This window comes from Lissotriton vulgaris, chromosome 5, assembly GCF_964263255.1.
Source record: "Lissotriton vulgaris chromosome 5, aLisVul1.2, whole genome shotgun sequence".
Classification (NCBI taxonomy): domain Eukaryota; kingdom Metazoa; phylum Chordata; class Amphibia; order Caudata; family Salamandridae; genus Lissotriton; species Lissotriton vulgaris.
Window position 1 is genome coordinate 1375695044 of NC_141693.1, and position 27582 is coordinate 1375722625.

Here is a 27582-nt window from a genome sequence, read left to right on the forward strand (position 1 = left end):
AACTGGATATGAAGTCGGGCATTCATGCTATAACATTAACATTAATACATTTAGGAAATATGAAACCTCACTTGCCAATCGGTGTCTGCACCTCAATACCAAGGTGCTCAAGACTCCATTCATTAGATCATGCATTTGTTGGTACTGGACCTGCCCAAAGCTTCTTTTTCGGTGATTTGCAGCACGGCCGCCCTCAGTAGACTTACCTCTGTTAAAGGGGGTAGCCATAGCCAGGTCTGTTGCCAACATCAAGGGAGGTATTTGCACCCATATAATATCAGTACTGTAATCTCACTCTGAAAAAAAGGTTTCGCAACATTAAGAAAGAGCAGCGTGAGCTGGACCCCTAATGCTGTCCAACTGATATTTTTTTTAACAAGCATTTGCAATGCAATAGGTCTCGCATTTTGAAAGTTTGAGCTATTGGTATTGTAAATGACAAATTTTGTATTCATGTGTTGGTTTTGAAAATAGCTAAATTAATAGCTTTGTCATTTACAATTCCAATAGTTTTAACTTTCGCAAATGTGACACCTATAGCATTTGTAAAGCAATATGTGTTGTATTTACGTGACTTAGATGTATTGATATTACAAATAACAATGTATTTTAATTTTTTTAAAATAATTAATACTTAAATAAAAGTTATTGTAATTTATAATGGCAATAGCTAAAACTTTTGTGAATTACTTTTAGTGAAGATTATGTTCAATGTATTTTATTGTGACGAAAATCCTAGAACAAAAGTGAAATATTAACATCTTTTTGTGACATTTGTAATGAAGCTTGAAACATTGAGAGAACATATTTGAACCAGTTGCTGTTGAATGGTTGCACAGATTGATGCTGTGGTGGTGCTGAGTGATGTTGTGGTAGCGACGAGTGATGCTGTGGCGTTCAGTGATGTTGTGTTAGCGCATAGTGATGTTGTTGTGCCCCTGAGTGATGCTGTGATGCTGCTGAGTGATGCTGTGATGATACGCTAGATAGAGTGAGTGCGATAGATAGATAGATAGAGGGAGGGCAATAGATAGATAAAGGGAGAGCGATAGAGGGAGGGCGATAGATAGATAGAGGGAGGGCGAAAGATAGAGGGAGGGAGGGCGATAGAGTGATGGAGGGCAATAGAGTGAGGGCGATAGATAGAGGGAGGGCGATAGATAGAGTGAGGGAGGGTGATAGATAGATAGAGGGAGGGTGATAGATAGATAGAGGGAGGGTGATAGATAGATAGATAGAGGGAGGGTGATAGATAGAGTGAGGGAGGGCGATAGAGTGAGGGAGGGCAATAGATAGAGTGAGGGAGGGTGATAGATAAAGTGAGGGAGGGCGATAGAGTGAGGGAGGGTGATAGAGTGAGGAGATAGATAGATAGATAGATAGATAGATAGATAGATAGATAGATAGATAGATAGATAGATAGATAGATAGATAGATAGATAGATAGATAGAGTGAGGGCGGTAGAGTGAGTGAGGGTGGTAGAGTAAGGGCGGTAGAGTGAGGGCGATAGTGTGAGGGCGGTAGAGTGGTAGAGTGAGGGCAGTAGAGTGGTAGAGTGAGGGCAGTAGAGTGGTAGAGTGAGGGCGGAAGAGTGGTAGAGTGAGGGCGGAAGAGTGGTAGAGTGAGGGCGGTAGAGTGGTAGAGTGAGGGCGGTAGAGTGAGGGCATGAGGGCTGTAGAGTGAGGGCGGTAGAGTGGTAGAGTGAGGGCAGCAGAGTGGTAGAGTGAGGGCGGTAGAATGGTAGAGTGAGGGCAGTAGAGTTGTAGAGTGAGGGTGTGAGGGCAATAGAGTGGTAGAGTGAGGGCGGTAGAGTGGTAGAGTGAGGGCGGCAGAGCGAGGGCGTGAGGGCGGTAGAGTGGTAGAGTGAGGGCGGTAGAGTCAGGGCAGTAGCGTGGTAGAGTGAGGGCAGTAGAGTGTGGGTGGTAGAGTGAGGGCGGTAGAGTAAGGGCGGTAGAGTGAGGGTGGTAGAGTGGTAGAGTGAGGGCGGTAGAGTGGTAGAGTGAGGGCAGTAGAGTGGTAGAGTGAGGGCGTGAGGGCAGTAGAGTGAGGGCGGTAGAGTGAGGGCGTGAGGGCGGTAGAGTGAGGGTGGTTGAGTGGTCGAGTGAGGGCGGTAGAGTGGTAGAGTGAGGGCGGTAGAGTGATAGAGTGAGGGCGGTAGAATGAGGACATTAGGGTGGTAGAGTGGTAGAGTGAGGGCGGTAGAGTGGTAGAGTGAGGGCGGTGGAGTGGTAGAGTGAGGGCATGAGGGCGGTAGAGTGAGTGCGGCAGAGTGAGGGTGGTAGAGTGGTAGAGTGAGGGTGGTAGAGTGAGGGCGGAAGAGTGGTAGAGTGAGGGCGGTAGAGTGAGGGCATGAGGGCAGTAGAGTGGTAGAGTGAGGGCAGTAGAGTGGTTGAGTGAGGGCGGTAGAGTAGTAGAGTGAGGGCGGTAGAGTGGTAGAGTGGTAGAGTGAGGGCAGTAGAGTGAGGGCAGTACAGTGGTAGAGTGAGGGTGGTAGAATGAGAGCGGTAGAGTGAGGGCGGTAGAGTGAGGGCGGTAGAGTGATGGCGGTAGAGTGATGGCGGTAGAGTGGTATAGTGAGGGCGGTAGAGTGGTAGAGTGAGGGTGGTAGCGTAGTAGAATGAGGGTGGTAGAGTGAGGGTGGTAGAGTGAGGGCGGTAGAGTGGTAGAGTGATGGCGGTAGAGTGAGGGTGGTAAAGTGACGGTGGTAAAGTGAGGGTGGTAGAGTGAGGGCGGTAGAGTGAGGGCGGTAGAGTGAGGGCGGTAGAGCGGTAGAGTGAGGGCGGTAGAGCGGTAGTAAGAGGGCAGTAGAGTGGCAAAGTGATGGCGGTAGAGTGGTAGAGTGAGGGCGGTAGATTCAAAGATGCTGCTTATCTTTTGAAACTTACAAGGGTGCTTGTAAAAAAAGAGCAGTGCAGAGCGGGTGGGGAAGAAGGACGCTGGCGACAGAGCAACATGGAAAATAGATTGGGAGAGAGGTGCACATGAGCGAAGGCTGAAAAGCAAACAACACTCTTATGAATATAAAAATAAATGAATTAATGTACGAGGCACAGAAAAGCGGTATTGAAATATCCACAGAAAAGTGTGAACAATGGACTATTTAAAGACTTTCATTAGGGGAGTAGAATTGCTGTGGCGGGGCGGGGGAGGCGCATTCCTTTGAAGTCTGATGGGGCAGGGGAGCAGCTTCCTTTGAAGTCTGATGCTGAGGCTCAGACAAATGGTGTATGGAGTGCGATGTGGCTAGTGATGTGCACGCGTCTGGCTCACATGAACTATGCCTAATCCGCAGTTTGGGTAGACTTTTCGGAAGCCTTACTATAATCTCGCTGAACAATGCTTACGCATTGGTTTCACAAGACCTAAAAAGGAACCATATCAAAACAGTAGACATGAGCAAAGTAGATAAAGCACAGAAAACAAACATTTGCAATATAATCAGTCTCGCCTTTGGGACCTTATATGTATTTAGTTATGCAGCACATTAGCCTGGGTGCTGAAACATCTATTGTTCTTTAACATGGAGGGAAAGTAAGCACCAAACTGCATGACACACAAGGTATGGGAACACATGGAGAGAAATATTGCCTTTCAGCGGGAAATGATATAGTCCATAGCTCGGTTTTTAATAGAAAAACCGTCATATCACATAGATGTCATGTCACTGAAAATACAAGATTTGAAGAAAATGTATTGCCTAGGGATGCTTGTGGCGACAATTTCTATGGACTGGAATCTAGAGAATGCTAAAGTAATTCTGGTATTTTACTGACCTCTGCTGGTCATTTTCTATCAAGAAAGTTAAATAGAGGCAGTTGCCAGAAAAATGTAAAAAAGAAAGTCCCTCAGCAGAAAGCAATTCTGGTATTTTACTGAACTCTACTAGTCGTTTTCTATCAAGACAGTTAAATAGAGGCAGTTGAACGGAAAAATAAGTCCCTAAGTGGAAGCAGACAAGTCCTAGGGCTGATCTCCAGAGTCCACAAAGGACATAAACATATAAGAATATACTAAAGTATTTACAAGAGGTCTTGAATGCTCGACCTAAAAAAGGGAAAAAAGTAAAGGCAGTCAAAATAGCAAGGAGGAGACTTGATTTGGAAGCTAGGCAAGAGAATGAATAACTCCTTGTGCCACTCACAAGTATTAGAAGCTGACTTGTTTCCAACGGGTAAAGTGACGCCAATCTCACGAGGTTTCTGGTCACAAGAAGGCATTCCACATATGTTTGTCATGTGACTGTTCACATACTGGACAGATGTAAGGTAAAGTCTCACATGGTACAATAAATACACGCACACTGAAAAAAATCGGGATCTCAACACTTTTCATTAGTGAAAAGCATTGTGAGAACCTAATATTGAGGCAGAGGCAAATTTCATAGAACGCTTGCGTACTGTTGATTATACACATTTTCTAGTGAAAATTACTCAATTGCAACTGGGAACAGCTCATTCTACCAGGAAATCACAATCGGGACAGGTGGGTTATTAGATTCAAGACCTCCATCGCCACTTAAGAAACATATAGAGCGAGCTAGCGCCATATCTAGGCACTTACCAGAAAGGAGGCGCTCCTGACTTCTGGGGAGTGGGTTCCTTGGGCATCTCTGGGCGTCGTTCTTGGGTTTCGTGAAAGGAAGCCAAGGAACATTCCCGATCATATCACCAGTATCACCAAAACATCAGCGCACACTGGAAGAAACAAGTTACTTATACAGCAAGCATTGTGTAGCTTGAAACAGCTTTACATTCGTAGACTCTGCATTATTTTGACATATATAGGTTACATCCAGAAATATTCTTCAAAATACTCACATTTTTATTTTAAGTGTTAAACATTAAGCTGAAAACAAGTCTGCATGTGCACACCTAATGTAATACATATTTGACTTCTGGAGGGGTGAGGGACAGTGTTAATATAACAGCGCTAACAAGCTTCCATGCCAGACGAACATTAACTGTTGGTCAATAACGCTTTAAACAAGCCTTACTGTTGGCGAGCGCGAGCGAGGAAAAAAACTTGGAACGCGGAGTGCGAAAAACACCGCAAACTCCATGAACGGAGTGGAGTTCACTGCCAAGGCTTAGCTTTAAATAGGATCTGTTGCATAAGTATCATTTTCTTTCACAAGTGAGCATTGCAGAGCGGTATTCTCCGCACCCGGCGAATACCGCTACCGACGATACCCTGATCTCCTGCGAACCAACTTCTAAAAACACTGCTGCCACCAGATACGGCATTACCCGCCGCCTGCGCAGCTTCGGATTGCACCGGAAACCTTGGTTTTTATGTATAAACTTTGTTTATTGCGTTGTAAAGTCAGTATATCATACCATAATGCTACATAAGCTGGTCCGGCATCAACATTCAGCCAGGCCAGCGTCAATACAGCTTTTAGGACACAGTCCAAACAGGGGAAAGGGGAAGAAAAAAGCTTGGATATGTACGTGTCGTGGACCCTATTACAATGCCCCGGTGCCATTAGAGGGTCTCTGATGCACCACCAGCAGTGAACTTGAGTAATGGGGCATCTTTTCCATATCACTGTTCTCAGAAGTGAGTCCGCGTCCAACAAGCTTAATAAAGTCAAAATCGGGAAAAAGGAATCCAAACACAACAAAGCACCCCGTGCCCGCCACCCCCCAGCCTACCCACCCCCCACCCCGGTTCCAGGTCCATGTTCCAAGCTCGAGGTAACATTCTCTCAGGCCTCATTGTTAGCGTCATCCGGCCGAGACAGCCGCAGTAGGCGTAGGTATCTAAGGCAGGTCACCTCCCTGAATTCAGAGGCCAGAAGCTTCAAGAAAGGCTGCCACAGTTCTGGATACTTGTCGCCCTCCCCCTTAGCAATCAGTGACAGTTTCTCAATCCCCAGGACGTGCCAGAGACGATGCAGCCAGCCCTGGAAAGTGGGAATATGTGTGGTACGCCAGTAGGTAAGGATATTCTGCGTCGCCGAGCCCAAGGCTATCGCTATCAGCCGTCCTCTGTGGGAGCGCAGGGGGTAGGTGATGGGATTGGGGGAGCCCAACAACACATAAGCGGGAAACCTCGGGATGGTAGTGTCCAAGTGTAAGTCTACTTCATCGAGCACCTGCGCCCAGTAAGCCTGCAAGTGGGAACAGCCCCACAATAAGTGTACCAGCATATCCTTCTCTCCGCAGCCCCGCCAGCAGAGCGCGTCCCTTGTGTGGTCCATCTCATGCAGTTTTTCAGGGGTGTAATACCAATACGTGGCAAGTTTGGTGAGGGTATCCGTCAGCCCCATGTGGTGCGCGGAGTGTCGGGCCCTATAACAGATGCCTTCCCATTCTTTATTACTCAGTGCGCGTTCTAAATCTCTTTCCCACCTCGCCCGTCCTGCATTATGAATGTGTGTGTATCTGCCCATGAGCATGCGGTAAAGATCGGATATAAGGCCACGGTAAATCTTCTGAGAGAGCAACCAGTATTCATAGTCGCTGAGTCTGCGGGCAGCCCCCGCCCTAATGGTGGGCTGGAGCACCCAGTGTCGCACCTGAAAGTAGCGAAGACGTTCTTCCTCTGGAAGACCGAATTCCCGGCGGAGAGCATCAAAGGGGATAGCACCCTTCTCGGCATAAATGTGGTACAAAACCTTGCAACCCGCAGGGCCCCACTTCGCAAAAGCCTTCGTATCCATGGCGGGACCAAAGTCCGGGTTGGACACTAGGGGGTCAGTGGGGATGGGAAGGACGTCAGGTCATGCGTTGTGCTCACCTGGTCCCAGACTTCCAGAGGCGTCCTAGTAATGAAGGAGGCATAGAGATTCGGGGGTCGGTGGCACCGCCTCAAGAAGGGCACCTCCTGCAAAGTGCGGCCCGCCACCACCTGGTCTTGGAAGAGCCAGTGTTTCTCCGACTCCCATTTGCTCCATTCTACTAGCGTCCGTAAATGTGCTGCTCGGAAGTATAGGAGCAGATCTGGTACGCCCAACACTCCTTGTTCAGGAGGCAGCATCGCAAGGCGCAGCTTCATGCGTGGACGTCGCCCATTCCAAATGAAGTTGGCCAGTTCCGCCTGTGTTTGACGAATCAATCCCTCCGGCGGCCGCATAGGGACAGCTCTGAATAAGTACAGTATTTGCGGCAAAATTGTCATTTTTATCGCTGCCACCTTGCCTAGCCACGACAGGGGGAGGCGTTTCCACCTGCCCAACTCCGATCTTATCGTGGCCCTCAGTTTTGCGTAATTCATGCGGACCGTGCCTTGCAAGGTCGGCGCCAGTTGTATGCCCAGGTACTGGACCGCTTCTGATGCCCACGGGAAGGGGAAGAGGCCCTCTAGAAATGTCCTCGTGGATTTCTCCAGGGAGAGGTCAAGCGCCACTGATTTGCTGAGATTGACCTTATTTATTTATTTATTTATTATGCCATTTGTATCGCGCAAACTAAACCCGAAGGTGTCAAGGCGCCTTAAACCCAGCCACCCCTGCAAAGGTGTCAAGTACCGCCACACAAGCCGGGAGAGAGTCTCGAGGGGAGGAGAGGGAGAGCAGGACATCATCTGCATACAGGCTGATGGTATGTGTGAAGGCCTCCATCTTGATGCCGCAGATCCCCGGGGTAAGTCGTATCACCTGCGCCAAGGGTTACATATACAGGGCAAATAACAATGGGGATAGGGGACAACCCTGCCGCGTGCCTCTCTCTATAGGGAAGCGGGGTGACGAGTACCCATTAACCCGCACTGTCGCTGAGGGTCGAGAGTAGCAGTTGAGCACCCAGGCTTGGAAGCGTTCGCCCAATCCAGCCCGGATCAGCACCCGCTCTAGGTACGGCCAGTGGACGCGATCGAAGGCCTTTTCTGCATCGATGGACAGCAGCATGTACTCCCCCTCTGTGCGCGTAGCTTTTTCCATGAGGTGTAGCGCCCGTTTGGTGTTATCGATGGTCTGGCGTTCCGAAATGAACCCAGTCTGGTCCGGATCGACCAGTCCCGGCATCAGTGGGCCAAGTCTTGTGGCGAGAATACTAGTATAAAGCTTCAGGTCGATATTGAGGAGCGAGATGGGTCTATATGCTGCGCAGCTCGTTTTGTCCTTACCCGATTTAGGGATCACGGAAATGGTGGCATCCAGCAAATCCTCCGTGATAGCCCTGGGTTCCGAGAGATAGTTGAATAGATTGGTGAGCAGCGGCACCAGCTGGGTGCAGAATTTCTTATAAAAAAGAGCTGTGAAGCCATCCGGCCCCGGGGCCTTCCCCAACCGGAGCCGAGAGATGGCCGAGATAACCTCCTCGGGCCTTATGTCGCTATCTAGGGTCGTCGCCTGCTCTGTGGTAAGCGCAGGCAGATGTGCAGAGTCCAAAAAGGGGTCACTCGCTTCCAAGTCCAGTGTATCCCCCGAATACAGTGAGGTGTAAAATGCGCCGAATGCAGCTGCAATTTCCCTGTCTTCCGTGGCCAGGCCTCCCCCCGCTGTCCTGATTTCCTGCACTGTCTGGCGTTGACGTTGCTCCCTGAGAGCCCGTCCCAGAAGGCGCCCGCACCTATCCCCCCGGTGTAGTACATGTGACGCACCCGCAGTGCCGCGAACTCCGCCCTATCTTGATCTAGCGCACTCAGCTGCTTCCTGGCTAGTGTTAACTGCCTCCATATTCTCGGCGCGCATGTCCTCTGGTGCATAACCTCCAACTCCCTTACTTTCTGTGTCAGTTCCTCCCTCTTCTCCGCTCGCGCTTTGTTCTCTGCTGCCGCTATGGCTATGAATTCCCCCCTGAGGACCGCCTTTAAGGCCGCCCAGTGCGTGGTCGGAGAGGTGTCAGCGGCAGTGTTGTGCAGCAGGTAGTCGCGGATCGACTCCACAATTTTCCCCGGCACTTCTTTACGGTGCAGCAGTGTGTCTCGCAGGCGCCAGCACCGGGGTGGCGCTGTACCGGCGGGAAAAGGAAAGTGGCCAGCAAGGGGGCATGATCAGAAAAGGGAAGCGACTCCTATCTCTACCGCAGCAGTGAGGGAATGTAAGGACGTAGAGGCCAAAAATTAATCTAGCCTGGCGTACGTGCGGTGTGCAATGGTAAAGTATGAATAAGCTCTGGTGTCTGGATGGAAACTGCGCCAAAGATCTACCATGCCTAGGTCTTTCAAACGCGCCAACCCGCCCTCTGACAAAGACCCAGCCTGTGTGGAGCGCTGCGCTGACCTGTCTAGGGCAGTGTCGAACACTAGGTTCAGATCCCCTCCCAGCAATATGTGCCTGTCCGCCAAGGCGGTCAGTAGATTAAGCGCCTCATGGAAAAAGCTCTCCTGTACCTCATTAGGGGCATAGGCTGAACAGACCGTAAAGTCTGATTCCCCCAGTGTGAAATGGCAAGATAATAGTCTCCCTTTGATTTCTGCTCCAGGTCGTAGGACTCGCCCCCGGAACCTTCTTGCCACTAGTATAGCAACCCCAGCTTTCTTGTGTGGTGTGGATGAAAAAAACTGGTGTGGAAAGAGGTGAGATTTCATGCGTATGCAATCTTTCTGCAATAAGTGCGTCTCTTGGAGGAGACAGATGTCTGCCTGTGAGTGCTCGAGGCATGACAGCACCGCCTTACGTTTGATAGGGTTATTGAGAGCCCTCACGTTCAGCGAGAGGATGCGTATCTCAGTGGAAGCCATAAATCATCATCCGCACCCCTCTCTCCTGAACGCCTTCTGCGACGCCTGATGCGCTCCGCCCCTCATAGCGAATCTCCGGAACCGGGCATAGTCGTGTCTAGCCAATGCAAGTCCCCGACATCTAGAATTGCCCACCCGCCCGTCAGTGTGGAACCCCCCGGACCTGGAACCCCCCTCGTCCCCCCACAACCAAAACTATCCTCACCCAGCACCCTTCCCACTTCCTCTACCCTCCCCGCCCCCCCCTACTTCCCCAAAGTGAAAACCACAAAACATCAAGCCACTAGAGTACCATACTGTCCCTCATCTCTCACAGATGAGTGGAAAAATAGTAGGGGAATGTGTCCGCCACCAACGGGACTCCTCCCGCCGTCAGCCGCCGAGGCAATCCACCATCGGCCCCAGAGCTCCCACGTCCAGGGCATCCGGTCATCAGCCCGTATCCGCCGCTGTCAGTTCCACGGCCGCCGTCTCGACCGCCGCTCTCTGCCCTTTGTGAATCTCTTCCTGGGGCGGACGACGTGGTCTGCGTCGCCGCTTCTGCTGTCACCATCCGTTAGAAGAGCCCGGCACCGGGGCATTCCCGGACTGCGAGCCGCTCTCCGAGTCGGGCTCCTCAATACCCAGCAAGCGGCAAGCATCAGTGAGTGACCGCAGCTGATGTAATTTGTTGTCCCATTTAAATACTAGGCGGAATGGGTGCCCCCAACTGTAGGTAATGCCAAGTCGTCTCAGTTCAGCGGTGACCGGTCTGAACGACCTGCGCTTTTCAAGTGTGATGGCGGCGAGGTCCTGAAAAAGCGTCGGCGTGTGGTCGCCAAATGTGATAGAGTCAAGCTGTCTCGCCTTGGTCAGTATCTCCTCCTTGGTGCGAAAGTCCTGGACGCACACCAGTATATCCGCTGGCAGGGCACCGGCGGCCCTGGGTGGTCCTGTCCGGTGTGCCCTGTCAAGGATGAGAACTGAGTCCGCCGGTCGGCCCAGAATATGGTTGAAGAGGCCCGTCGTGAACTTAAAGAGGTCCGCTGTGTCCGGAGTATGCTTCACTCCCCGGATTCGAATATTGTGTCTCCGAGAACGGTTCTCCAGGTCCTCGACGTGCGTTTGCAGGTCGACCTGTTGGTCGTGGATGCGGATGATTTCTTGCTGGAGGGCCTCCATTTCAACATCTCGGCTATCACTCTTTGTTTCGAGGTCCGCCACCCGTTCTGGAGTTCTGGACTTTTTGGTTCCGTCCAGAGGTGTCAGGGAACAACACCCAAAGACCCCGGAGTTCCACCTGCCTTGGTGCGCAAATGAACAGAAACACGGGCTTCTCGATGGTGGCGTCAAAGACCAAAGGTTTATTACTGCAGGGACACAGAAATCACAGAATCTACACACGGGCAGAGACTAGGAGACTGTTCGATTTGTACATTGAGGGTTTCTCCTTATATACCAAAAATTGTGCTTCAGGCAAATATTTCACATGTCAGTACATTCCCAAACCTTTGTGTCTTAAACAATAAATATTTGGCGTTACACAGGAACTGTCGATAATATCTGATGCCAAACATCACGAAGAGGGGTTCCCACTAGTCCATCACAATCCCTTGTCAATATTGCATTCAAGAGCCGGACCGCCTCATCGTAAAGTTCGTTACCTCCCCCTAATAAAGATTCAGAAAGAAAGGAACGGAGCCAGGTGTGGAAGATGGCAAAGTGGGATAGGAGATGTTTGTGGGTTGTAAATGGGCAAGGCTACCAGCTTCGGCCGCCTAATCATGATCAGGACAATGGACAGGAAAACCAGTTCAGGTGGGCTGGCCTCGGGCAGAGGAGGCAGCCTTTGTCGAGTCATGCAGCTTCAGCGTGATTTGGTTTAAGGTGTACGTGTCATGAAAGAGGTGAATCTCCGGCTAAGGCTACGTGTCCTTAATCAAAGTGGAGTGAATGAAGTGATCAGAGGCTATTGCATATGTGAGGGCAAGGAAACACAAAATGGCTGCCATGATCTAAGATGGATGCCATGGGTAGATCAGAAATGTGTTCATAACAGGAGTGCTCTTGCTCGTATCGTAGCGAAAACACCAGGATATGCTAAATGGATCATTTGCGGTTCGCTGATACCAATATTATGTATTTCCGACAAACTTGAAAACACGGGTTCAAATCGTCACGGAACCTCAGACCCTCCTTTTGCCCTTACATAGGCAATTACTCAGTCTATATCAGAGTCTAGTTCTATACTCATCAGGTCAGTGACATGTTGTTGTATCATCATCCTTTCTCGTGCCTTTTCTCCAAACGCAGGTGGTTTCCTAAAACAGGTTGCAGCACAAAGGCCACACAGGGCTGGACCACACTGGATAATCAGGCAGCATGAGAAGAGGAATACTAAGATGACACCAATGACCATTAGAACCTTCCATCCCCACGCTGAGATCAGAGTCCAAACCCACTCCATAAAGGACCAGTTTCCCTTGTCTACATGTATAGAGTCGGAAATCTTGTGTAGCTTAGAGATCGCCTCATAGACTGTTGGAGCGTTATTAGGAATAAAGACACAGCAGCTCGATTGGATCATTCTGCATACCCCACCTCGGTCTGCAAGAATAACGTCTAAAACCATACGGTTTTGCAACGTCATGAGTCTATCCGCCTGAAGCTCAGCTGTCAGGTTGCTAAGGGCACCAGCAGTTTCGGTAATAGTAGATTCAACTACCCGTGTTAGCTGACGTATGTTTCTACTATTGGCCATAGGCCCCCAAAACGGAAGGAAGCCTTTGAAGAAGTCTCCAGCTTCCTGACCAGCAGTATCTTCCTTGTTGAAGACACCTCTCGCTACTCTGGTTCTGTGGTAATCAGATGAAGCAGTGTATGTTGGAGGCAACAATCGAGCAATATAGCATGAACCTGAAAAGTCAGCAGGCAACCATGTATAAGCTCGGTCTCGACAAATGAAATAGGTACCCCTAGCAGTAAGGAAGGCAGGGGAAGAGTTAGCCGGAAACACATAAGTCTCAACGCACTCACTCCTCCCTAGCTGAGCTCTCGGATTTCTCCCATTACCTTGCAAACAGACCTGACCTCGGTGAGGTACGACCCAGATTGGAGTTGAGCTTTTACGCTTGCTTTCTCCTAAACTAAGGCGATACTCTGAAGTATTCCAACTCAAATACACTCGTAGTTCGTCTCTAGGGTATGATGGAGTATTATTGACATCCTTGATCATGTCAATAATTCCCTGGACTAAAGCTTTGTTGGCAGAGTTATATCTAGTGGAACGTGGTGGACGCGGAGGATAGGTCTCAAGGGCATAAGCAAAGATGGTTTGAAGGGCCTGAAATGATCCATTGTAGCTGAAAGGCAAAACCAGGTAGGGAATACCTTTATCCATAGTGTGGGGTATCAAGCCACACACCCAGCAGTCTGTAGTGTTAACTACCAGTTGGTGTTGGTGCAAGAGCTGTACAAAAGTGTTGTTAATGAACTCTGTACGTCGTGCTTGCTCATGTTCAGGAAACGAGTGAAAAGAGTGTATAGAAGAAACAGTAGAAGTAACAGGATCAAGGGGAGGTACTGTAGTAACTGGCACAAAAATCAGATTTATACTAAAGATGATTCCACCCACCAATGTTGCTAAAATAATCAAAAATGTAACGGCACATTGCATCAAAAAGCATTTGCTACGAAGAATTTTGTACAGTCTGTTTCTGCGAACATAAATCACATTTTCTCGTTGCAGCGCAGGAAGCTCCATCTTCTACAATCCGCTCGCGACCACTGATGATGTGTACGTAGATGAAAATGCCTCTGTCAGCCCTGGGAGTTCCCAAAACTAACAGAAAGATCGACCTTGTGTCAGACCCCTGCAAATTCAAACTAGGCACACAGCCACGACCCTACGGCTACCCAGACGGCAAGGCAATTTTAAAAACAATAAACAATAGCAAACTTCCTGGCTGAAAAGCAAAAGTTCAATATATATATATATATCAAAATTACAATATGCAGTTGCCTGCTTTATTTGTTTTTTTTATGGCTTCTAAGGTTGTATCTCTTCTTCGCTGGTACTGTCTGATCGGAAAATAGTGTATTACTAGCAGCTGTTGTAGTGTTTAAGTTCGCAGATAACAAAGTTTCTTCTGATGCTGGAGACAAATGTTCAATGTTCAAAGGAGTTTTCTCAGGAGGAGAGTCAGGTTTCAAAGTGTCAGTAATCAAATCGGCATCACTGAAAGGGATAAATTTCGGGGTGATTTCAGATTCGGAGGCACCAATTCCCTTCTTCACCCAGTCGTCGTAAGGCAGTGGCAACGGAACACGCTTTACGTGAGAAGCGTGAATCCAGTGCTTGCGGCCAGCAACACGTACGGCTGTCCTCGTTGCCAGCAGGACCTGGAAGGGGCCGATGTAGCGAGGCTGAAGATTCTTTGTCCTCGCGAAGTTTCTGACCACCACTTGGTCGCCGGGTTTCAGTTGATGCCCTGGACTCTCCGGAGGCTTTGGTAGTGCATCGAAAACCTGTTGATGAATAAGACTCAATTTAGCAGTCAAGTCGTAAAGGTAGTCTATCAACATAGGATATTCCAGCTGTCTGAACTCCCTTGGTCTTGGCACCCCCCAAATATTGGCAGGACGACCAAATACAATCTCGTAAGGGCTAAGCCCCACTCGAGAATGTACAGTCGCTCTTGTGGATAACAGAGCCAAGGGAAGTGCGTCTGGCCAAGCCAAACCTGTGGACGCTTGTATCTTAGCTATCTTCAGCTTGAGGGTGCCATTATAACCCTCCACTAGACCAGCTGACTGGGGATGGTTCGCACTATGAAATTTTTGTTTCAAACCTAGGCCTGCACATACACTCTGCATAACTTTCCCTATAAACTCACTTCCGTTATCTGACCATACAATCCGTGGCATTCCAAATCTAGGGAAATATTCTTTGAGAAGAATTTTGGCAGTTGATAAGGCAGTATTGTCCTTCAGCGGGTATGCTTCTATCCACCTGGAAAAAGCACAAACCACCACCAAGACGTATTTCAAATTATTACAGCGTTCCATGTGAATGAAATCTAACTGAATCACTTCAAAGGGACAGGAAGGAGGAGCGAAATGACCAGCTGGAGTTGGAGTTCCCTTGCCAGGGTTATGCATCAAGCACACCATACAATTTTTCACCACTCTCTCTGCACACTTACTGATCCCATCATTCTTCCAGACCGGAGCCAACATCTTACAGATGCCTTTAGAACTTATATGCGCTACTCCGTGCGCCATTGTCACTACTGCAAGCACATACGCATCCGGCAACATCCAACGTTGCTGCTCTGTCAAATCAATCCAACATCCATTCGAGTCCAACTTGCCCAAACCCTCTCTCCATACACGTTTCTCTTTCTCAGTCGCTTCTCTCTGAATCTCCTTCACACTTTCCATTGTATCTTCACACATCCCAGACTCAGCGATCCATCTTGCAGACGTTGCAACATACATTCTACTCATCACATCTCTAGCTGTCTGTTTAGCAATTTCATCAGCAAAAGCATTCCCACGTCCAACATCATCCGTGATTGCTTTATGAGCACTGCACTTTACAATTGCAACTTCAGTTGGCAAGGTTAGAGATTCCAACAAGTCGTTAACTAGCTGACCATGTTGAATCTTAGTCCCATGGGACGTAATGAAACCTCTTTCTCTCCACAACCGGCCAAAACTATGGGCCACGCCAAATGCGTACTGACTATCTGTGAATACATTCACTCTCTTTCCCTCAGCTAAAACACATGCTCTCGTTAGAGCTATTAATTCTGCAGCTTGGGCAGAATTCTGACTCACTCTTGCAGTCTCCACAATCGTCTTCAAAGTCGTCACCGCGTAAGCAGCAGTCACATCACCATTCTCCAATTTAAAACATGACCCGTCCACATATAGCGTACCATCTGGATCGGGTAACGGAGTATCTTTAAGGTCGATTCGTCCTTTTGTCTCTTCCTCTGTTTTAAAACAGCAGTCATGTGGCTCAGAATCACTCGACTCTTGATCAGTCGGCAACAGCGTTGCTGGATTCAATACATTACACCTTTTGATCTGAATATGACTCGCTAGTAGTGTCAGTTCGTAACCAGATAATCTCGCACTGGTAAGGTGTTGTGTCTTCGTTCGGTTCATGAGTGTATCCACTGCATGAGGAACCATGACCACTAGCATGTTGTTCATCACCAAACCAGCAGATTGCCGAATGGAAGCCGCAGCTGCCGCTGTAGCCCTCAAACAACTAGGCAACGCTCTAGCTACCGGATCTAATGTTGATGAGAAATACGCACAAGGGCGTTGTTTATCACCAAACTTCTGTGTCAGGACACTCAACGCGCAACCTTCTCTTTCGTGAACGTAGAGCGTGAATGGTTTACTGTAATCAGGTGTACCCAATACAGGAGCTGAACACAAGGCTTTTCGTAATTCGGTAAAGCTCTCTTGACATTCATCAGACCATGGCACCGGACTCGGAACATTTTTCCCAGTCAAAGCTACCAATGGTTTCGCTAAAAGAGAAAAATTTGGAATCCACTGCCTACAGTAGGAGGTAATACCTAAAAAGGCACGTACTTCTCTCTGTGTGCGTGGAACACTCATTTGCGTAATTGCTTTTATTCTTTCTGGGGTCAACTTCCTTCCCTCCTTTGACAAGAGATGACCTAGGTAGGTCACTTCTTGGCAGCAGTATTGCATCTTGGAAGGTGATACTTTGTGATTCAAATCAGACAAATGATGTAACAACGATACTGTAGCTGCTTTGCAAGTTTCCTTGTCATCGGCAGCCACTAAAAGATCATCTACGTACTGTACTAGGGCAGAACCTGGAGGAAGGACAAAAGAATCTAGCTGACTTTTTAATGCTTGACTGTAAATAGATGGACTCTCACAGTAGCCTTGTGGAGCGCGTTTAAATCTGAAACTTCGACCTCCTAGACAGAAGCCAAAAATATCCCTGCTTTCCTCGGCTATCGGAATGCTGAAAAAGGCATTCTTCAAGTCGATGACTGAGAACCAATTGGCTGTAGCAGGAATCAATGTTAACAAGGCAGTAATGTCTGGAACCACAGGAAACTGCGGAACCACAATCTTATTAACTTCTCTAAGATCTATGACAAACCTATATACTGGAGGTTTCGTAGGATCAGTTCGTTTCAGAATTGGCAATACAGGACTATTACAAACATTTCCTCGAGTTTCTTCAACCACACCTTTCTTAATCAAATCTTGCACAATCAATAAAAGTGCACGTTCTCCTTCACTCGATATTTTATATTGGGGAATTCTAGGAAATTTTACATTTGCTTTCAAAGTTACTACATACGGTGGTATTTCTAAAAGGCCTACATCATTAGGACCAGTCGCCCAAAGAGAATTAGGGAGTGAGCGCAGCTCTGGCGGGAGTGCGTCCATTGACAAGTACATCGGAGAAGTGAGTCTTTTACCCAAAGTAAGCTGTACTCCTTCCGGAGAACAGTACAGTGTCGCATATAGTCGTTTTAACAAATCTAAACCAAGCAGATTTTCATTACAACCTGTCGTCAAAATCAAGGGTGCTTTCAATTGACATGGTCCAACAGAAATAGACAAAGGATTAGATATCGGGTTGTAAACAGGGGCGCCTGAAAAACCTACGGAAACATTTGTTGAGCCAGACAAAGGTGCGCCAGGGAGTTTCGCATGAATGATAGAACTTTTTGCGGCACCAGTATCCAACAGAAACGGTTCGACTACACCTGATGTTGCCACTGCGACATAAGGCCCACTCTGATCCACTGGAACTGATACTACTCCCTCTCTCTGTCCATGGCTGTCCTAGTACCCATTTTGCTGGAATCCCTCATCAACTTCACAATAATCCTCAACAAGATATTGCTGAGATCTGTTCTGTTGAGCTGACTGTACGTTTCGTTGATCAAAGTGATTAGAGGGACGATCATTCGTTTGTGGAGGCATAGCACCTCGACCTCGACCTCTAGAATTCTGCGCAAAACCACCACGACCTCTCTGAGCTGCTGCATTATTTTGCGCTAAAATCGGACATTCATTCTTGTAGTGACCCTCTTTCTTACAGTACGCACACTGATTCCACTGATATTGAGGTCTGGTTGAACTATAATCTGTCCTCTGATACGAATTCTGTTGCATATTAGTCTGGTTTGTGCGAGGCGGATACGCCTGCTGTAAAAGAACTTTAGTCTTTAAATCTTTTGTTTTCTTTTCTGATTTTTCCTTTTCTTCTTTATCCCTATTTTCGTAGTACTGCGCAGTCGCAAGTATTTGCGCAGTCGTGGAAACAGCCCACGCACTCTCTGAATCCTTTAATTTATTGCATAATTCAGGTAACAAATTATGCACAAATTTATCGACAAACAGTCTCTGTCCTCCTTCAGTGCTCATATCCTGACCACTATGGTCTACAAAAGTCTCTTCGAACCTCGTGAAGAAGTCGGAGACACTTTCGTCTTTCTTTTGCTTGCATGCGGATAATTTATCCCAATTAACACGCAATGCGGGCATCAGAGTCTTCATTAAATCAATTATTCTACCTGGAAGATTAGCAATTAGGGGTTCGGGTTTTGCACCACCCGTTTGCTGACCATCCGCTGCAGTGATAGCTGCCCAATCACCACCTAAGGCTGCTTGATGATCCTCTCTACGAATTTTAGCCCACACTGGTTGTGGAACTACATTGCCAAATAGCATGTCAATGTCTGCCAAATTCATTATACAAGCTTCAACTGTCTGTGTCAATTCCTTGTAATATCCGGCCGGATTCTTACGCGGATCTGGTAAGGCCTGTTTCACTGCTAGTACTTCAGCTCGTTTCCATGGAATGTGTATCCACACTCGTTGGAACTGTGCTGGAGCGGCTGCAATACCCGCATTATCATCACGTTGTATTGCTTCGCGCCAAATTGGAGGAACCTCTCTCATAGGATATTGGCGACTTAGCTTCATTTTACCTTTCTCTAAATCTCTCGGCGAACGAAGAGATGGATCATTCCTAAAACTCAAAATAAGTTCCATCGCTTCTTTTATATTATCACCCACTATCATTCCTGCAGCAAACTCTTTTTGCACCTTAATTAAATCCTCCAAGTCTGATTCAACATCATCTTCCTCTATTTCCTCACGTAACAACGAGCACATCTCATCAAAGACGTATCGTTGCGTTGGTTCCTTCCACTGCATAAACGTATCTAATACATCTCTCGTATTATATCTTCTAACTTTCGTAATCCATCTGAGAGCCGTGGAATCTAAAACTCCCCGTTCTTCAGTACTTGGTAGCTGACTACGTCTCTGAACTGAATCAGAAGTAGGAGTCTTAATTAAAGATTTATATAAAGGAGACAGAATATTAGCAACAGAATCAGTTATTTTTCGACGTACAGAAAGTGGAGTTAATACACTTGCAGACGTAGAGAACACAGTAGAGGTAGGAACAGATTGCGAAGCAGTAGGAGTATCGATGAAAATAGTTTGTGAAGTAGTAGGTGTAAGCGAGACAGATACAGGTATAGAAGTCGGCAACCCAGGAAGAGGAGGAGCCGTAGGAACATTCACATTAACCACAGAAGGTACAGGAACTAGATTCTGGGGAACAAGAACACCAGGTTGTCCAGCAACCGGCAATTGAACATTCGGTACAAGTTGAGCCGCAGCACCTTGTGCGTACGGTGGAGGTGAACGTAACAGATAGGACAACAGAGGATCGTTTTCGGGATCCTCCAGTATCTTAGCTGTTTTCGATGGCAAGGCAGGGTAGCACTTGTCAATCGCTAAATTATGCTCTCTAATTGCTACATCTATAGCCTTCTCGCACTCATTATCTTGCAGTTGTTTAGTTGCTTGCTCTAGAGTTAACTCTTCTTGCTCTTTTTGTTCTTTCTTCAACCTTTTCATTTCTCTCTGTTTAGATTCTTTTCGCCAATAACGGAAAGAATCAAACATTGCCGGCCGGGCTTTCTTCTTAAACAATTTCGCTTCTAAATTATCAAGGATCTCGGGTTCGAAACTACCATGTAGTGGCCAACTAAGGACACCATCCTTCTTACAGTAACGGACCCACACCTCGTTATAGGATATAGGACCCACTCCAAATTTGCAATATAGGTCATAAAGGGGAGTCCCAATTGGAGGAACCAAACAAGAATCCTCCAATCGTGAGTCATGGTTGCAACCGAAACAAGACAACATTTTCCGACTTACCATTTTCAGTTTGGAACACAAAACAAACAAAACACGAAACAGATATGTGCACTTGAACCAAGAACTTAGGCCTACCAAAACCAAACTAATGTATCGATACCCAAACTGAACCAAATAGATTATCGTAACCAGAACAACTAGTGATAATCTTACGAAACCAAACCAAACCAAGAACCGATCAAGGATTTTTAACAATCCTCACAAAGTAACCAGCTAGCTATCACTAAATACTTAACTGAGGCACTGAAGACGTCACCAAGGAGAAACCCGTCACGTTTCGCTGTACTAAGGCTGCACCTCGGGTCCAAGACAGGGCGACGGTCAAGGCAACGGCCCACTGCAGCCGTCCTGAACGGGAACCCTCGTGGAAGAGAACTTCAGGGCCACTTTTGCGATATGCCGGGATCGATGAAGTGGGGCGCCTCCCTCAGGAATCTTCACACGAAGCTTCTCGAACTCTTCGGGCTTTTGGACCGGTACCGAATGACGTCGCCCCACGTTGGGCGCCAACTGGAGTTCTGGACTTTTTGGTTCCGTCCAGAGGTGTCAGGGAACAACACCCAAAGACCCCGGAGTTCCACCTGCCTTGGTGCGCAAATGAACAGAAACACGGGCTTCTCGATGGTGGCGTCAAAGACCAAAGGTTTATTACTGCAGGGACACAGAAATCACAGAATCTACACACGGGCAGAGACTAGGAGACTGTTCGATTTGTACATTGATGGTTTCTCCTTATATACCAAAAATTGTGCTTCAGGCAAATATTTCACATGTCAGTACATTCCCAAACCTTTGTGTCTTAAACAATAAATATTTGGCGTTACACAGGAACTGTCGATAATATCTGATGCCAAACATCACGAAGAGGGGTTCCCACTAGTCCATCACAATCCCTTGTCAATATTGCATTCAAGAGCCGGACCGCCTCATCGTAAAGTTCGTTACCTCCCCCTAATAAAGATTCAGAAAGAAAGGAACGGAGCCAGGTGTGGAAGATGGCAAAGTGGGATAGGAGATGTTTGTGGGTTGTAAATGGGCAAGGCTACCAGCTTCGGCCGCCTAATCATGATCAGGACAATGGACAGGAAAACCAGTTCAGGTGGGCTGGCCTCGGGCAGAGGAGGCAGCCTTTGTCGAGTCATGCAGCTTCAGCGTGATTTGGTTTAAGGTGTACGTGTCATGAAAGAGGTGAATCTCCGGCTAAGGCTACGTGTCCTTAATCAAAGTGGAGTGAATGAAGTGATCAGAGGCTATTGCATATGTGAGGGCAAGGAAACACAAAATGGCTGCCATGATCTAAGATGGATGCCATGGGTAGATCAGAAATGTGTTCATAACAGGAGTGCTCTTGCTCGTATCGTAGCGAAAACACCAGGATATGCTAAATGGATCATTTGCGGTTCGCTGATACCAATATTATGTATTTCCGACAAACTTGAAAACACGGGTTCAAATCGTCACGGAACCTCAGTTCCCCAATGGCATCTGTGTCTCACCGCAGTTCCCTAATCTCGTCCTTTAGTTCCGTCTTAAGGAGCTGGAGGTCCTCTCTCAATCCGCCGAACAGAGACTCCAAGAAAGATCTAGTGACAGGCTTGTCTGTACTGTGGGAATGGCTGCCTGGCGAGCCAGCCACCTGTTTAGTGGGCACCGCCTGGGGTCCAGCATTGTGAAGGTCGGTTTTCTTTCCCATAGTGGCGGGAGCGAGTAAGTCTTTAATGGTCCTGCCTTTGCGCACCCTACCAGCAGCCATGCCCTAGGGCCCAGGAGCAGATCAGGACGGCGCAGGCCAGACCTCGGCCACGATGCGATACCGTTCCCAGTACTAGGCCCCGGACAGAATCGGCGTAGTGATCAGTCCCAGCGGTCTCCCGCAATGGCCGCTCGAGCCCCTTGCTCCGGCTTCCAGGGGCTCCCAGATAAGGCAAGCACTCCAGAACAGGCCTCCACGGACCATGCACAAGATGGCGGCCTCTCACCCGCCAGCCTCCGGAGATCACGAGGCAGCCAGTCACTCCCCGGCCAGACACAGCACTGCGCGCACGGATGTCCCCAACGCTGGGCCGTCTCTTTGCCTCTCTGTACTCTCCCGGGGACACCTTGATTCTGGAGCGCGCTATATAGCAGGAGCGAGGCCGCAGGGGTGTTGCGTAGTTCCGAGAGGTGGCTCAGGGAGCATGGGGCGCTCCACCGATCCCACAAGATGGCCGCCCGCTGAAGTAGACCGGGATCAGGGGGGCTCAGCTAACGGCGCCCCATGCAGTGCCCACCGATGCGAGGGTTGAGTCTTCCCAGGTGCCCCTTGACCACAGTCAATCGTGGAAGCGATGCAGGGGATCCTCCGCCCCCCTCTCTTCTCCCCACCCGTGGGGTCCCGTCGACCACGAGGGCCGTCGCCGTACACTTGGCCTCCACTCACCAGTGGTTCAGCTGCTGCTCTGCAGGTCCAGCTATCCCTCTAGGAGGAGTCGGCAGGTCCGCAGAAGACTCAGCTGAAAAACCGCGGGAGGCCTCGCGCCCAACCTCGCGGGTCGGACCTGCCCTGCCTGCCTGGGCCGCTGCGGTGTCGGACGCCTGGCTCCGCCCCTCGCGGCCTCGATTTTGTTCTCCCAGCGCCCGTAGGCCACGTCCAGTCCGACCTGAGACGGCCGAATCCAAGCACCTCAGGGCCGTCACAGCTCCCCTCGGGAACACCGGTGTAACTACCCCAGATCTGGGCACCCCGTGGCAGCACCCGGGGCCAGGAGAGATGCGTTAGATGCGTTAAATCGGCGGCCGACGGCGGGAGCTCGACGAGGCACGTCTGCTCACACCGCCATCTTGGCCACGCCCCCAAACCTTGGTTTTTAAACATAACACGCACCTTGGGGTGCGTTCCATTGCTGTGACAAACCCGACTAGGACCGGGTTGGAATTATCACCGGTCCCCCGACCCCCCCTTCACGACCCGTCAACAGCCCTGAAGAGTCACGGGTTACCACCCTTCTTGACGAGAAACGTGTCGGCTGGTCTCATGTTCCAACTATATGCATTCCAATAAAACGACACAATAAGAACACATTTGTGCGACTCCATCCTTGCTACTTGTATGTGATCAATCATATCACACATACTTGTTGTGTGCATCGGACCTTGCTTACAATTGCAGAGCCATAGCTACAGAGATGAGGGAATTGCTGTTCTACTCCCCTGTGCCTTTGCTCTTTGCACTGTGTTGCAAAGGTTTTTGTATTGCATTAGGCAGGTTCAAAGGTTTAAGTGTGGTGTCTGGCATACATTTTGCACTGAAGTGTATTATGCTTATATACTCAGGGCCACTGGATTTATTCGGCAGGCAAGGGCCAATTATGCAGCAGGGTTGCGTAAATTATATGCCAAGAAAAGGCTAATTGTGTGGCATAATGCAGAACATTTTATGATTGCAATACTTCATTACATTGTCATTTTTACACTCATTCACCTTGTTTGGGCATTGGTTGCACCTCATTAGTACCAGTTAAACACCCAAATATAGCATTAAACAACAGAAAGGTGACCAAACAAGCTATGCAAAGAGCCTTCAACTGCCCAGCAACAGGTTGATTGATGCACATTCAGTAACTTTTTAACCGTTTGAGCTAGAAACTCTTTTTTGTTAAAATCTGAAGATTATACTGCATATGATGGATCATGTGGCAAATGCGGCAAATCTATACTCATGCGAAAAACACTGTGGCCACACAATCTCATAATTCCAGTGGCCCTGTATACACCTTAAACTTTTCACACATTGGATATGTGCTTTAGAGCGCAGCACACTTGCAATGTAGGAAAAGTTTAGAGAGATGACAAGATTTCTCCAACTTAATGCCTGCCTTGAGGTGATGTTATTTTGTGACGCTATGTCTTGCCTACCATAGGTAGCAAATACGCCTTTGCATCAAATATACAACACATGGGATGCCCCTTCAACGCAAAGTAGTAAAAAATGCTATGCACGTGCTACTTTCCAGTTCACATCAAGTTTTGGGCTGGAAAGGAAATATTAATCAACATTTTGTGCCAGATTGCGATGCTTTGCTTGGGCAAAAAGTGTTGATAAATCTGCCCTCTTATAACTATACAATAATTGTTGGTAAATGTGTGTGCTGAAGATCATGTTGGAGCCGCACAAATATTGGGTGAGACATTGCCAATCCACGCTAATGTTCCCTGTTGGTTCATTGCTGAATGAGTTTTGCTTTAACTTCCAAGGCTTTCCCCGGATAAGGACCTACAAAACTGGAAGTCGTGCCAGGAGTTATCCCACTTTGCAAAGGGGTTCTTTCCACAAAGGCTGCAACTCTCCCCATTGCATGTGTACCATTGCACCTGCGAACCGCTAAACAGTACACAGACTAAGATACCATCCCCATCAGCGCTAACACCGACGCAAGAATAGATAGCTCCGATACGCTTCCCTTAGTTTCTCTTTAGCCCCCATAGTTGGAAGTTAGCGACTTTATATCGGCAGTTTAGACGCCGATGTTAGTTAGATGGGATTACATACAGGTGCAGTCAGGCACTATAGCATAAGGAAGGAAACAATGAGAGTGGAATATAGTTGCAAATACCTCGAAATCGGAACTAAGCAGGGCATAAGACACTGCTACCAATGGGTCCGGACCAACAGATGGGATCCTTGTAGAAATAAGAATCAACGCACAGCTGGCATGAATCCTCTCGATTCTCTTCCTCGTTTGTAGGTCTGGAATGCAGGAAACGTGTGTAAGCTGTGTCGTATAAACACTCTGTTTCTAATCGCAGTTATGTGTCAATTAAACATGATGATGTAAACATTTTAATGTGCACTAAATAATGTAAAAATCCCAATAAACATATTTAAACAAAAAAATGCATATGGCTGTCCTACCTATTTTTCCAATGGTTTAATTAAACGTGCCAACACAACATTTAAGTTCCACCTTATTGTAAATATGTATGTAGAGGACGTAAACCCTTAATCAAGCTATGAATATAATCGTTACATATGGCACCATGCACTCACTAATCACTAAAGCAATTTGTGCAACTAGTGAAAAATGAATGTAAATTAATCATACAAATTCAGACTCCGCTAGCTGGTCCTCTTCAGATAGCTGCATCCTAGGTAGCGATACTGCTCCATTTCCGCCATGTCATATTTAAAAGGCAGTACCTCAAAGGTCAAGGGTGCGGATCCCCCCCACAGGTCTCCAAGCCGCTCGATACCGAGCATTTCCCACTTGCAGAAACCCCACAGTGCTCCAAACTCTTTCAGTAGATCACTGTCCCATAAAGGAGTTTCTTCTGTCAGTTTCACAGCCATGTCGTGGCATTGGTCCACACACTCACCACTCACAGAGTATGGATTGGGAGTGCCTTCCTCTGTCTTCGCTTATATAACAATGCAGGGTTGTCCTTGGGGCCCATCGCCTCCCTATCCACCCTCAATGCTGGCTTTGCCAGTCTGCAAAGACTCAGTTGTTTATAACTATGAGTTGTGAGGCCCAGTAGTATTTCAGGATATCTAGGCTGGTTAGGCCTTCATCAAACCTCCCCACCTCTCGGTAATTTGTGGAGCGCTATCTGTGCGACTCCACCATCCCACAAGAGCAACCAGACTTCATGTTCTATTCTGTGAAAGAAGGTGCGGGGTATCGAGATTCAGTAACTGGGTGTTCTGGTGTACATACACAAAATTTAACAGTGCCACTGATGGAGCAAGGATTCAAGAAATGAAACTTGCTCGAAACAAATCTTTCAATAATTTTTACTAACTGTTAAAATTGTAGATAAGACTAAACTAATATACATCAAACACAGAAACACGGGGAGAAGGCTTTGCACATGCTTAATTAATGTGGAATAAGGTGCAAATGCAACTAAACCCGCTTTCATTTGTAAAAACGCTTTGCGCATGTGCAAGCTGGAATTATGTAGATATAACATGACTAACTCGCTTTTGGAGGGAAATCTTTGCGCATGAAGGACTAACATGTGGTCTTGCGAAACCATATGCCCAGCATTTCTTTGCCTGAACTAAAAAGAGAGCCGCTTACGTTAATGCTTTTGCCCAGAAAAATAATAATAACATGGGATAGAGTAGAAATGGGTGGTGAAGAGTGAGAATTATAAATTTGAGAAAATACATCTATTTATGATTCTTTTATCAATAGTGTATACTTAGGCCTGTTTCACATATGACTGGGAGAGAAAATGGAGTCGAATGACGATGAGATTGCGCATGCTCAGTAGACTCGGAATATGACCTAATGACCGAAGAAGTGACCTGCTACCAAATAGCAAGGACAGAAGATGTGGGAAAGTGAAGACATGTATGCCTCGTCTATGGAGCCTGCAGTGAAATTTGCAACATTATATAAATGTGAAAAGAAGCATGAATGAGCTAGAGGAAAAGGGTTTGCAAAACAATGGTACCTTAATAAAAATGAATATGTCAGCATAGTGTGATGAAAATTTCCCTAGCCCTGTACCATTATATTCCGTATTTTACTAATATTTGCAACTATTGAGGGTAGGACATGTAGAAATGAAGACTATATCTAGAGTGACTTTAGAATGTTAGGGGGCTGGAACTGGAGAGGTTGGTGATGCGATTGCCACACCAAGAGAAGCTTGCTGCTACTGGGTTCGAGAGAGAAGAGAGCAGTCTGGGAACATTCAGATCCGAATGAAAGCCTGATTAGATTCAAAGGTTCCGGAAGAACATCGAGGAGGGAGAGAGTGTAAGAGAGGGATGTGCCGTGGTACGTCAGATTTATGTAGAAGTTTAGTAAGTATTTGTCCTGTCCTATAGTCTTTGATTTAGAATCAGGAGACCCCCACCAGTCCTTGGGCCAGAGGGGTGTTTCAATATTTTAAATAGGTAAATCTTACTCTGACTCATATTCTGCATATTTCAGTGCAAATTAATTTTTGCTTCTGAACTCTTTTGTTTCTTCATCTATCCATTCCTTTTTGCATTGATCTATTATATGAGTGTGTGTCATTGGTTGTATCTGCTAAATGATGCATCTCTCCCATGTAAACATGATGGTGATTGCACTGTGAATTTGTATTGAAAGAGTGTTCACCTTCATATCTGAAATTTTAGATAAAACTAATGAATCTTACTCAGAGTCTTTGGTTATTTTCACCAAGATATATGAATTAGTTAGAAAACTGTTAATATTACCTTCAACTAACTCAACTAGTGGTCCATCAACCAGAGAAAAGCGTGGTGATCCTTGAAGATTAGTTAGGCTGTATAATTTGTTTTCGAAATATTTAAGATCACAGGAAACTAACTAATTGACATCTGAGCGAAATATAAAACTTGACCCCAGCAGGTACCAGGGATAAGTGATGGAAATGTGGGTAAATGTGCATGGGCCTTGCTTATTTGTGTGGGGTATTTTATTCCTGGCTCACCCGCTGGATCCGTTTTTCTGGAATCAGAGTTATGGTTATTATTGATTAGTTTGGTGAGTATTGATTATTAAATATATGTTTAACATTAAGAGTTAGTGTTGCGTTTTAAGTTGTCTGGAAGTACAGGTACGGAGCTACCTGGGAATCCCAGGAATAGCATTTAGAAGAGTGTGGTAAGGAAATCGCACTGCGGAAGGTTACTCGTCTGTTGTAATAATACCTAAAAGCTACAGAGGGCTGTAGTGGTACATTAGGGATTTTATCGTAAAAGAGTAGAGTGTGAGTGATAG